Consider the following 9,179-nt stretch of genomic DNA (forward strand, 5'->3'; position numbering starts at 1 on the left):
GTTTATTTTTTATAATTATTTTCTTATTTTTTACTTTTTAATCACCTTTTTATTTCATTATTTAATATTTTTGTACACTACGGTCCGCCGCCGGGACACCTTACACCGGCGCCCGCAACTTCCCTACAAGGTCACCGTCCCTGTGCGCTCTGCAGCCACAGCCCAAGAAGAAAAGCCTGTCCCCTGCCAGCAGGCTGCAGAGAAGAAACATTGCTCTCTGTATGGAAGCAGCGGTCTCTCTGCTTACTGAGTCAAAGATAAAGCTCTCCAATCAGCAGGGGGGTTCATGGACTTATCGCTGCCTGAGGCTGGAGAGAGATTGGCAGTTCTGGTGGTGCACATTAATAGGTCGGGGTGAAGGAGGGTGAGAGATTGGGCATGCTACAAGAGAGGAGGAGAGATTGGGCATGCTGCAAGAGAGGATGAGAGATTGGGCATGCTGCAAGAGAGGATGAGAGATTGGGCATGCTACAAGAGAGGATGAGAGATTGGGCATGCTACAAGAGAGGATGAGAGATTGGGCATGCTACAAGAGAGGAGGAGAGATTGGGCATGCTACAAGAGAGGAGGAGAGATTGGGCATGCTACAAGAGAGGATGAGAGATTGGGCATGCTACAAGAGAGGATGAGAGATTGGGCATGCTACAAGAGAGGATCAGAGACTGTGAACATACTATAAGAGTTGTTGGAGACCAAGGACATGGTGGAAGAGACAGTCATAGACAGGAGACACATTACATGAGACTGCTGGAGATCGCGGCTATTACAGCTCCTTTACAGATCCATAATTCCACATTTCAGCTCCCTATATACCCCTTTAATAATGACTTTTGCCACATTTGATATTTGTCTCAGGAAGATTAATTATAAAAGAACAGAGGAAAAAGTGAAAAGTGATAGACAGGGTACTGCAGTGCTACACAGTAACTGTCTCATGTGGCCCTCAGGGGCCACAGGTTGAGCACCAAGGTTCTGTCCCTTCGATGCTATCTGTATTATATTAATAGCAATATGCTGCAGCAAAGCGGGTGTACATATGAAAGATCTTCAGAAATGGCTCTAAGGAGAACATATCTCTGCCTACAGAAAGCACGCCGCGCCCTTTCCCTTTAGAGAGCGCCATTTCCAGCTCGGCAGCTGCTCAGCTCGCGGATCTCCTCTCGCGCAGTCGTTTGTCACATAACAAAATGACACAATTCAGGATCATTAAATAATAGATCCACTCGCTGTGTCTGCAATCTGCAAAACAAAGGAAGCCTCTGATTGCCGTGCAAGACATTGAATTTTTCATATTGCTCAGACTCAGATGTGTTCCTGGATTTGGATCTGATCTAAGCGCAGGTCCCATGGACAGAAGATGGCGGCCTTCCCTTATGGCCATTTTCAGCTGGTTTGGCTGATGGTGTAATGTCTTTGGGTCACCAGCTGAAGCCCATCCAGGGGTGATCAACCAGGCAGGTTAGGCGACCGCAGCTGACCACCTTTAATTAACTTTAATCCTCTTTTGGCCTAAACATCAACAGTTGTCCACTATGCTTGTGAAGTGCACACCTTAATTAGAGCCCGGCAAAGAGGTGAAACCTTATTTAACAAATCAGAGGACCATCAAACATGTACAAATATTTCACATCAGCCCCCAGGTCTCTTTCACTTCATTAAAAGCAGTAGTAGAAGACATTGTAGCTCCTGCAGTTCAAGTCAACTTCTCGAGCCATGGCCAACTCTTTATCAAGGTAGGAGGTACTGCACAATATATACCTAAACTATTTATACACCCCTTCACCAATCACCACCTGAGGGAGTGTCTGAAGAAACCAATGGGAAGGAAGAGAATAAAAAAAGCTAATGGAAAACCTATACACCCACCTCACAGTGCAGACCACCATCCATCCAAAAAACTAATTTCAAAGGAGCTGTCAATCAACAAAAGAATGAATCTTCCTTATGGGGAACTACTTCACTTACATCATTCCAAAGACTTCCCCCGTCTTAGGGTATTATTGACAGAGTCTGTGGAAGGTTGTAGTAAAGTAGTTCCCCATAAAATCCATTCCATCCCAAAACCATGGCCATTATTATGGAGTTGATCCTCACTTTGAGGTTATAACATCCTCCACACTTCTAGGAAGGCTTTCCATAAGATGTTGGAGGATATCTGTGGCAATTTGTGGCCATTTAACAGACACTGATATTGGAGGAGAAGACCGGTGTTCCAGTTCCTCTCAAAGGTGTTCAGTAGGTTGAGGTAGGGGCTCTGTCCCGGACACTTGAGTTCCTTCACACCAGACTGGTCACACCATGTCTTTATGGATCTGGCTTTGTACACAGGGGACAGTCATGGTGGAACAGAAAAGGGTCTTCACCAAACTGTGACCACAAGGCTGGAAGAGCACAATTGTCTACAATGTCTTTATATATTGTATCAAAAACACACTGCTTGGACTAAAAAGAAGGGTGCAGACTCCTCAAAGCGTGTCCTAAAAAGGTATCTGTTATTGCAAAGTATCATTGACTTCTGTCTTGTCTCCGACACCTATTATCTGCACAATTGTAGGCCAGTGCTTTAGAAAATACTGGAGCCAGGAGGTCAAAATAAGGGCCAGGCAGTATTTTCAGTAGGAGGTCAGTAATAGCAGTCCCTATGCTTTTCCCCCTGACAGGTTCACTTTAAGATGGCCTGTTCATGTCTGTGGGCAGCCTAAGCCGCGTTGTCATGTAGTTGAAGCCTCAGGTGGAGCAGGGGTGGTAACACACAGAGGGCTGTTATTTTTGGGCATGTTTGAGAAGTGTTCCTGGTACATTCTGAGCTTTTGCTTCTAATATTAGATGAGGTTTTGTCTTGTTGTAACCTGAGTGACCTCCAGGACTCCAAATACAGAATCCTCCAACACTGGAGTCATTGATGCAGCTGGCTCCTCAAACAGCAAACCCTCAAGGTGAAACCTCTTATTTACTGAGTGCTACTAAACTGTGTTTAGGATAAAAATGGAAGCGTCTCTGCCACAAGATGTGTTGTAGATAATGATCCACTCGGAAAAATAAGTATGCCTGCCATCTGTATAAAGGGAACTATTTTGTTATCTGAGCCAAAATCCATAAAAATGCAGCCTATCCATTCACTAGAGAGCGGTGACATCACTGAGAATGCAGCCTATCCCTTCACTAGAGACCGGTGACATCACTGAGAATGCAGCCTATCCCTTCACTAGAGACCGGTGACATCACTGAGAATGCAGCCTATCCCTTCACTAGAGACCGGTGACATCACTGAGAATGCAGCCTATCCCTTCACTAGAGACCGGTGACATCACTGAGAATGCAGCCTATCCCTTCACTAGAGACCGGTGACATCACTGAGAATGCAGCCTATCCCTTCACTAGAGACCGGTGACATCACTGAGAATGCAGCCTATCCCTTCACTAGAGACCGGTGACATCACTGAGAATGCAGCCTATCCCTTCACTAGAGACCGGTGACATCACTGAGAATGCAGCCTATCCCTTCACTAGAGACCGGTGACATCACTGAGAATGCAGCCTATCCCTTCACTAGAGACCGGTGACATCACTGAGAATGCAGCCTATCCCTTCACTAGAGACCGGTGACATCACTGAGAATGCAGCCTATCCCTTCACTAGAGACCGGTGACATCACTGAGAATGCAGCCTATCCCTTCACTAGAGACCGGTGACATCACTGAGAATGCAGCCTATCCCTTCACTAGAGACCGGTGACATCACTGAGAATGCAGCCTATCCCTTCACTAGAGACCGGTGACATCACTGAGAATGCAGCCTATCCCTTCACTAGAGACCGGTGACATCACTGAGAATGCAGCCTATCCCTTCACTAGAGACCGGTGACATCACTGAGAATGCAGCCTATCCCTTCACTAGAGACCGGTGACATCACTGAGAATGCAGCCTATCCCTTCACTAGAGACCGGTGACATCACTGAGAATGCAGCCTATCCCTTCACTAGAGACCGGTGACATCACTGAGAATGCAGCCTATCCCTTCACTAGAGACCGGTGACATCACTGAGAATGCAGCCTATCCCTTCACTAGAGACCGGTGACATCACTGAGAATGCAGCCTATCCCTTCACTAGAGACCGGTGACATCACTGAGAATGCAGCCTATCCCTTCACTAGAGACCGGTGACATCACTGAGAATGCAGCCTATCCCTTCACTAGAGACCGGTGACATCACTGAGAATGCAGCCTATCCCTTCACTAGAGACCGGTGACATCACTGAGAATGCAGCCTATCCGTTCACTAGAGAGCGGTGACATCACTGCGAATGCAGCCTATCCCTTCACTAGAAACCAGTGACATCACTGAGAATGCAAATGGAAAGTTTTGTGACTTGAGTCCTATATGAGGCAGCGCTCATACGGGGGTGTTAGAGAGGGGGATTGTTTTGTTGGGGGGGGAACGATACATAATAAAAGTTACTTTCACTGTAACAAATGTTGAGACACTCAAAAAGATAAAGAATAATAGGTGGTTGACGTCATCTGCAACTATAACCTTTTCCTGCAAACGCTGAGTTTGGCTTCACCCCCCTAACATTTCTGGAACCCTTCTATCGGTTGTTGAGCTCTCCCATCACTTGAACACGAATGCGTGGCAATGAGTGATAAAATATCGCATTCATTGATAGAATTCTTCAGAAGTATTGCCTGTGATATGTTCATATATCATATATATAAGAGTTGTGTTATCACAAGTTTCAAATCTACCGATGAAACATTTCCACACAGGTGATGAAAACCTGACACGATAAAGCCCCCGATGTCTGCGGCGTTACAGTTTTAAATTATTATTTATTTTTTTTACATACATTTTGTTTTATATTACAAGAAGACGTGTGAACATTATGAGCAATTTTCAGTGGAAATGTGCAATTGTTAAAATTATAAATATATATTTCTCATGTCTGTATGTTTTCTCAAATCTTTGCCGAAGTAAAATATGTGTCAGTGTTGTCCAGTGCAACTTCAGTTTGGATGACCTAGCTTTTTCAAAGGCATAGTCCGCCTTTTATTATATGGAATGTGTATAGCTATATACACTATATTGCCAAAAGTATTGGGACGCCTTTACACGCACATAAACTTTAATGTTAGTCCGAAGGGTTCAGTATTGGGTTGGCTCCACCCTTTGCCGCTATAACAGCTTCAACTCTTCTGGGAAGGCGTCCACAAAAATTTTTCTTTTTATTCTTTATTTTTATTACGTGTCTTTTGTTGGGAAAAAAAGACATGTTTTAATGTTTTTCTTTTCTTTTTAATATTCTTATCGAAATTTTCAAATAAAGAAATTGTTACAAGGTTTGCTTTTACAATGTTGCCATGTCTATGTTGCAACATGCCACATACCTGGTGGAGGCCTGGTGATGTGAGGGCTTCCCTTACACCTCCTGTTCAGCACCCTCAGGAGTTGGGACAGTGTATGCAGGACACAGAGTGGCATGGAACCTACAGCTGGTCCAGATGCAGTGAGGTGTCAGCAGTGCTTCTGGAAACTGGAGAGTTCCGTCAACCAGGAATGTATTTTTAAAGTTTAACTCCTGAGTTTAGTGTCACTTTATGTCGGAGGCATGCTTAAATGTAGTTTATTTGTGGAAATTTGGGTAAAATCATGAGAGGAAATTTCGTCATTTTGACATGATGCAGTGGAGTCATTGAGATGGCTTTTGTTGTTTTTTAGGGGTGCAATGGGCTTTAATTGGTTCCGTGATGGTTACAGAAGCTGCTTTTAACTATCGTGCACATGCTCTAGTGCCCCAAATGCCCCTCATAAGTCTCATTGTTTTACTTTTTATCACAGAAACAAAAAAAAACAGAAAAAGAAATATTAAAAAATGAAAGTCCACGAGTAATCATCAAATAAACACAAAAAAGAAAAAAAAAAACACAAAATATGAAGAACACTATACTAAGCTACATCAAAATAAAGCTACAACTACAATATACACAAAAAGGGACACGCTCTAAAAAAAAAGCATACATTGTTGTTAATAGTTACGGTACTTGAATGTATTTTTAAGATTTAAAGTGACATGTTAATGTCAGCACTTACCTTAAATGATGTCTCTTTAGTCCGATCTTCCTCTTCTTTCCTTTCATTTTCATCTGTCCCTCCAGCGTTGCGGCGGCTCTCCGATCCAGCGCTGACTCCTCTCTGCTTGCAGGCCCTTCCGATCCAGCGGTGTCTGCAGGCGGGTGCACGCCATCCATAGACTTACCTTCCGTCTCTGCTCATCTCCCGGCCGAGAATCCGAACTGCGCATGCGCCCGCCCCAAGATGCTTTGCGGCCGCCCGAGCAGTTTCGGATTCTCGGGCGGGAGCGTGCAGCGAAGACAGGGGTAACTTTAAACCGCTTTTAAAGCGTTTAAAAAAAAAACTTTTTGCATATATCTACTGCTAGATACTGTATAGATATATACAGTGTATATATATCTGCAAAAAATACCGGAGGGTTTAGAAACCCTTTAACTATCGTGCACATGCTCTAGCGCTCAAAATGCCCCTCGTGAGTCTCAGTCTTTTACTTTTTATCACAGAAACAGGAAAAAGAAATATGAAAATATGAAAGTCCACGAGTAATCATCAAATAAACAGAAAAAAAGAAGAAAAAAACCCCACGAAATTTAAAGAACACTATAGCAAACTACATCAAAACAAAGCTACAACTACAATATACACAAAAAGGGACACGCTCTAAAAAAAGGATACATTGTTGTTTATAGTTAGGGGACTTGAATGTATTTTTAAGATTTAACTCCGGAGTTTAGTGTCACTTTAGGAATTTGAGTAAGCAGAACATGATCTGATTGCTGCCTAAGTTAATCGTAGGACGGAATTGATCATTATAGAATGATGGGGAAAGTGACCATTGCATCGTATAGGGTGCAGCCTTTGCCCCACAATGAAGGACGTACCATGAATAGTTATTCAGTTGTAGAGTCACAGCTGATGAAGCGTGCAAGTAATTGTTGTTGCCCGTGATTGGAAAAGCCACGGGTAATTTCAACCGAATCCGCTTGCAAATCATCTAACTGCAATTTTCTTAATCCTGGTGAACATAAGCAGGGAGCGTGGACCAATCAGAAGAGTCTTATCTAATCAGAAGAATCAGAAGAATCCTAAACCAGAATTGTCTGGAATTGCAGTCCGGGCAGTTCTGTGTAAAATTATTCAGAAGGAAAAAACTAAAATTGTGAATTTGTTTATTCTCCTGATCCCAATATTACGAGCCGCAGGTCACCCAACCCTGACCGTTTCCACCACCGGCGATCATTTTTCCCTTTAACCATCGAGTAATTCCACTCGTAGCCGCAGAACACAAGACATTCCCGGAGAAGATTAAGAATACAAACAGAACTCAAACAATGGTAGAAAGCGTCCTATGAAACCTGACCACTCAGAGGTTAATATGTATGTGGAGTTATCCCGTTGCCACTACGTGAACCCTCCAGAGTGTGTGGTTCCCCCCGCGGTACGGAGAAATAGCCGCGCAGCGTTTACGCACACAAACAATACTTTTTTTTTTTTTCGGGCCTGTGTTTACGCTATCTCCGCTGCAGCGTATGATTTGGATATTTCATAACATAATTATCAGTTGGCAGCTGGTAATTAAGGGTGAAGGAGCGATGACTACAGGCGTTATTTAGACTGGGGTTTACAAAGCTGGAAGCAGACGGTACTCCGGGCGACTTGAGGTTACCACTTGATGTCTTCACTCCGTTAACCTTTTCCTGGCAGAGGGAGGAACCAAAGCCATTGTATCTGCAGCCTGAATGGATTTCTGTGTACTGTTAACTGTATTTCATAATAGATGACATCAACAAGTTACTATATAGAGACTGGAATAGGGAGAGATGGGTCATGAATGGGTATTTCAGCATGACAGTGACCCAAAACATACCGCCAAGGCAACAAAGTGTGGGGGTGGGACGGGGGGACCATATAGAGACTGGAATAGGGGGAGAGTGCTGGTGATGCCAACAGCAACTCAATTCTCTGGGTATTTCAAGGGTACTAACAGACAAGAGGCACCCCAAGAGCTGAACTGTAAACCCACTACCTTGCTCCCCAACCTCTCTCTCTTTATACGTTAACCCAAGATTGTGTCTTGAGCAACGCAGAAGCACACACCCATGTAGTCTCATGAGCCCCAGGCTTGCAGTGTGCTGGGTGGCAGGGAGCTTTCAACATACTTCCTGTCCAACATTAGAGGCATACTTGGTGACTGTCTGCCACATTTGTATGCCTCTATTGACCATGGATCCCCAAACTTTCCTACCAAAGGGCCAGTTCACTGTCCTTAAGACTTTGATGGGGCCAGAGTATGGCCAGCAGAAGTAGAAAATGCCCCGGCGTTACTGGGAATAAACATTGCCCCAGGTTTGGTGGTCAGTGTGAGTAAAAAAATAACCTTGCTCCTGTGGTTATTGGGAGGAGGAATAATGTCCCATTGTTAGTGTGTGTGAGAGGAATGGTTTCCCAACTTTGTTGTCAGTGGGAAGACTTCTGTCCCATTGTTGGGGTCAGTGGTAGGACTTGTGTGCCATCGTTTGTGTCAGAGAATGTAAAAGGGCCCTATCAGTGGTGTCAGTGGGAGCAATTGTGCCCCATCAATGGTTTCAGTGGTAGGGATAGCGCCCCATCATTGGTGTCAGAGGTAGGAATGGTGCTCCTTCGGTGTGTCAGTGGGATGGAACTGTACCACATTATTGGAGTCATTGGAAAGAATCATTTCCAGGGCCAGTTAAATGCACACAAAGTTCCATATCTGGCCCGTGGATTGCAGTGTGGGCACCCATGCCTAGACCCAGAATCATAAGAGCATCTATCTGGCAGTGTGCTGTGTGGCCTCTAGTGTCTGGCAGGAAGCTTTCAATGCACTTTATATCCAACACTAGAGGCACACTAGGTGACTATCTACTACACTTGTGTGCTTCTTCGCCCAGATCTGTGATTCTTCGATCCATCTCCATCTTGTAGTATGCTGTGTGGCCTTTACTGGCTCCAGAAATAGGGGCACATTTGGAAATTGTCATGTATTCCTTTAAGAACAGGCAATTGCTTTGGCCCCCTTATTTTTTCTCTCTCCCCCCCCCTTTCTTCTCTCCCCCCCCCCTTTCTTCTCTCTCTCCCCCCCTTTCT

The 9,179-nt window shown here is 44.4% G+C and overlaps 1 protein-coding gene across 1 annotated transcript in view; it reads right to left on the reverse strand.

Annotated features, from left to right (window-relative positions):
- HABP2 (hyaluronan binding protein 2) overlaps window positions 1–9,179 on the reverse strand; it is a 144,883-nt gene that overhangs the window by 135,065 nt on the left and 639 nt on the right. The window lies entirely within an intron of this gene.

The sequence above is a fragment of the Nanorana parkeri genome, unplaced genomic scaffold (assembly GCF_000935625.1).
Source record: "Nanorana parkeri isolate BGI_ZX_2015 unplaced genomic scaffold, ASM93562v1 scaffold754, whole genome shotgun sequence".
Lineage (NCBI taxonomy): Eukaryota > Metazoa > Chordata > Amphibia > Anura > Dicroglossidae > Nanorana > Nanorana parkeri.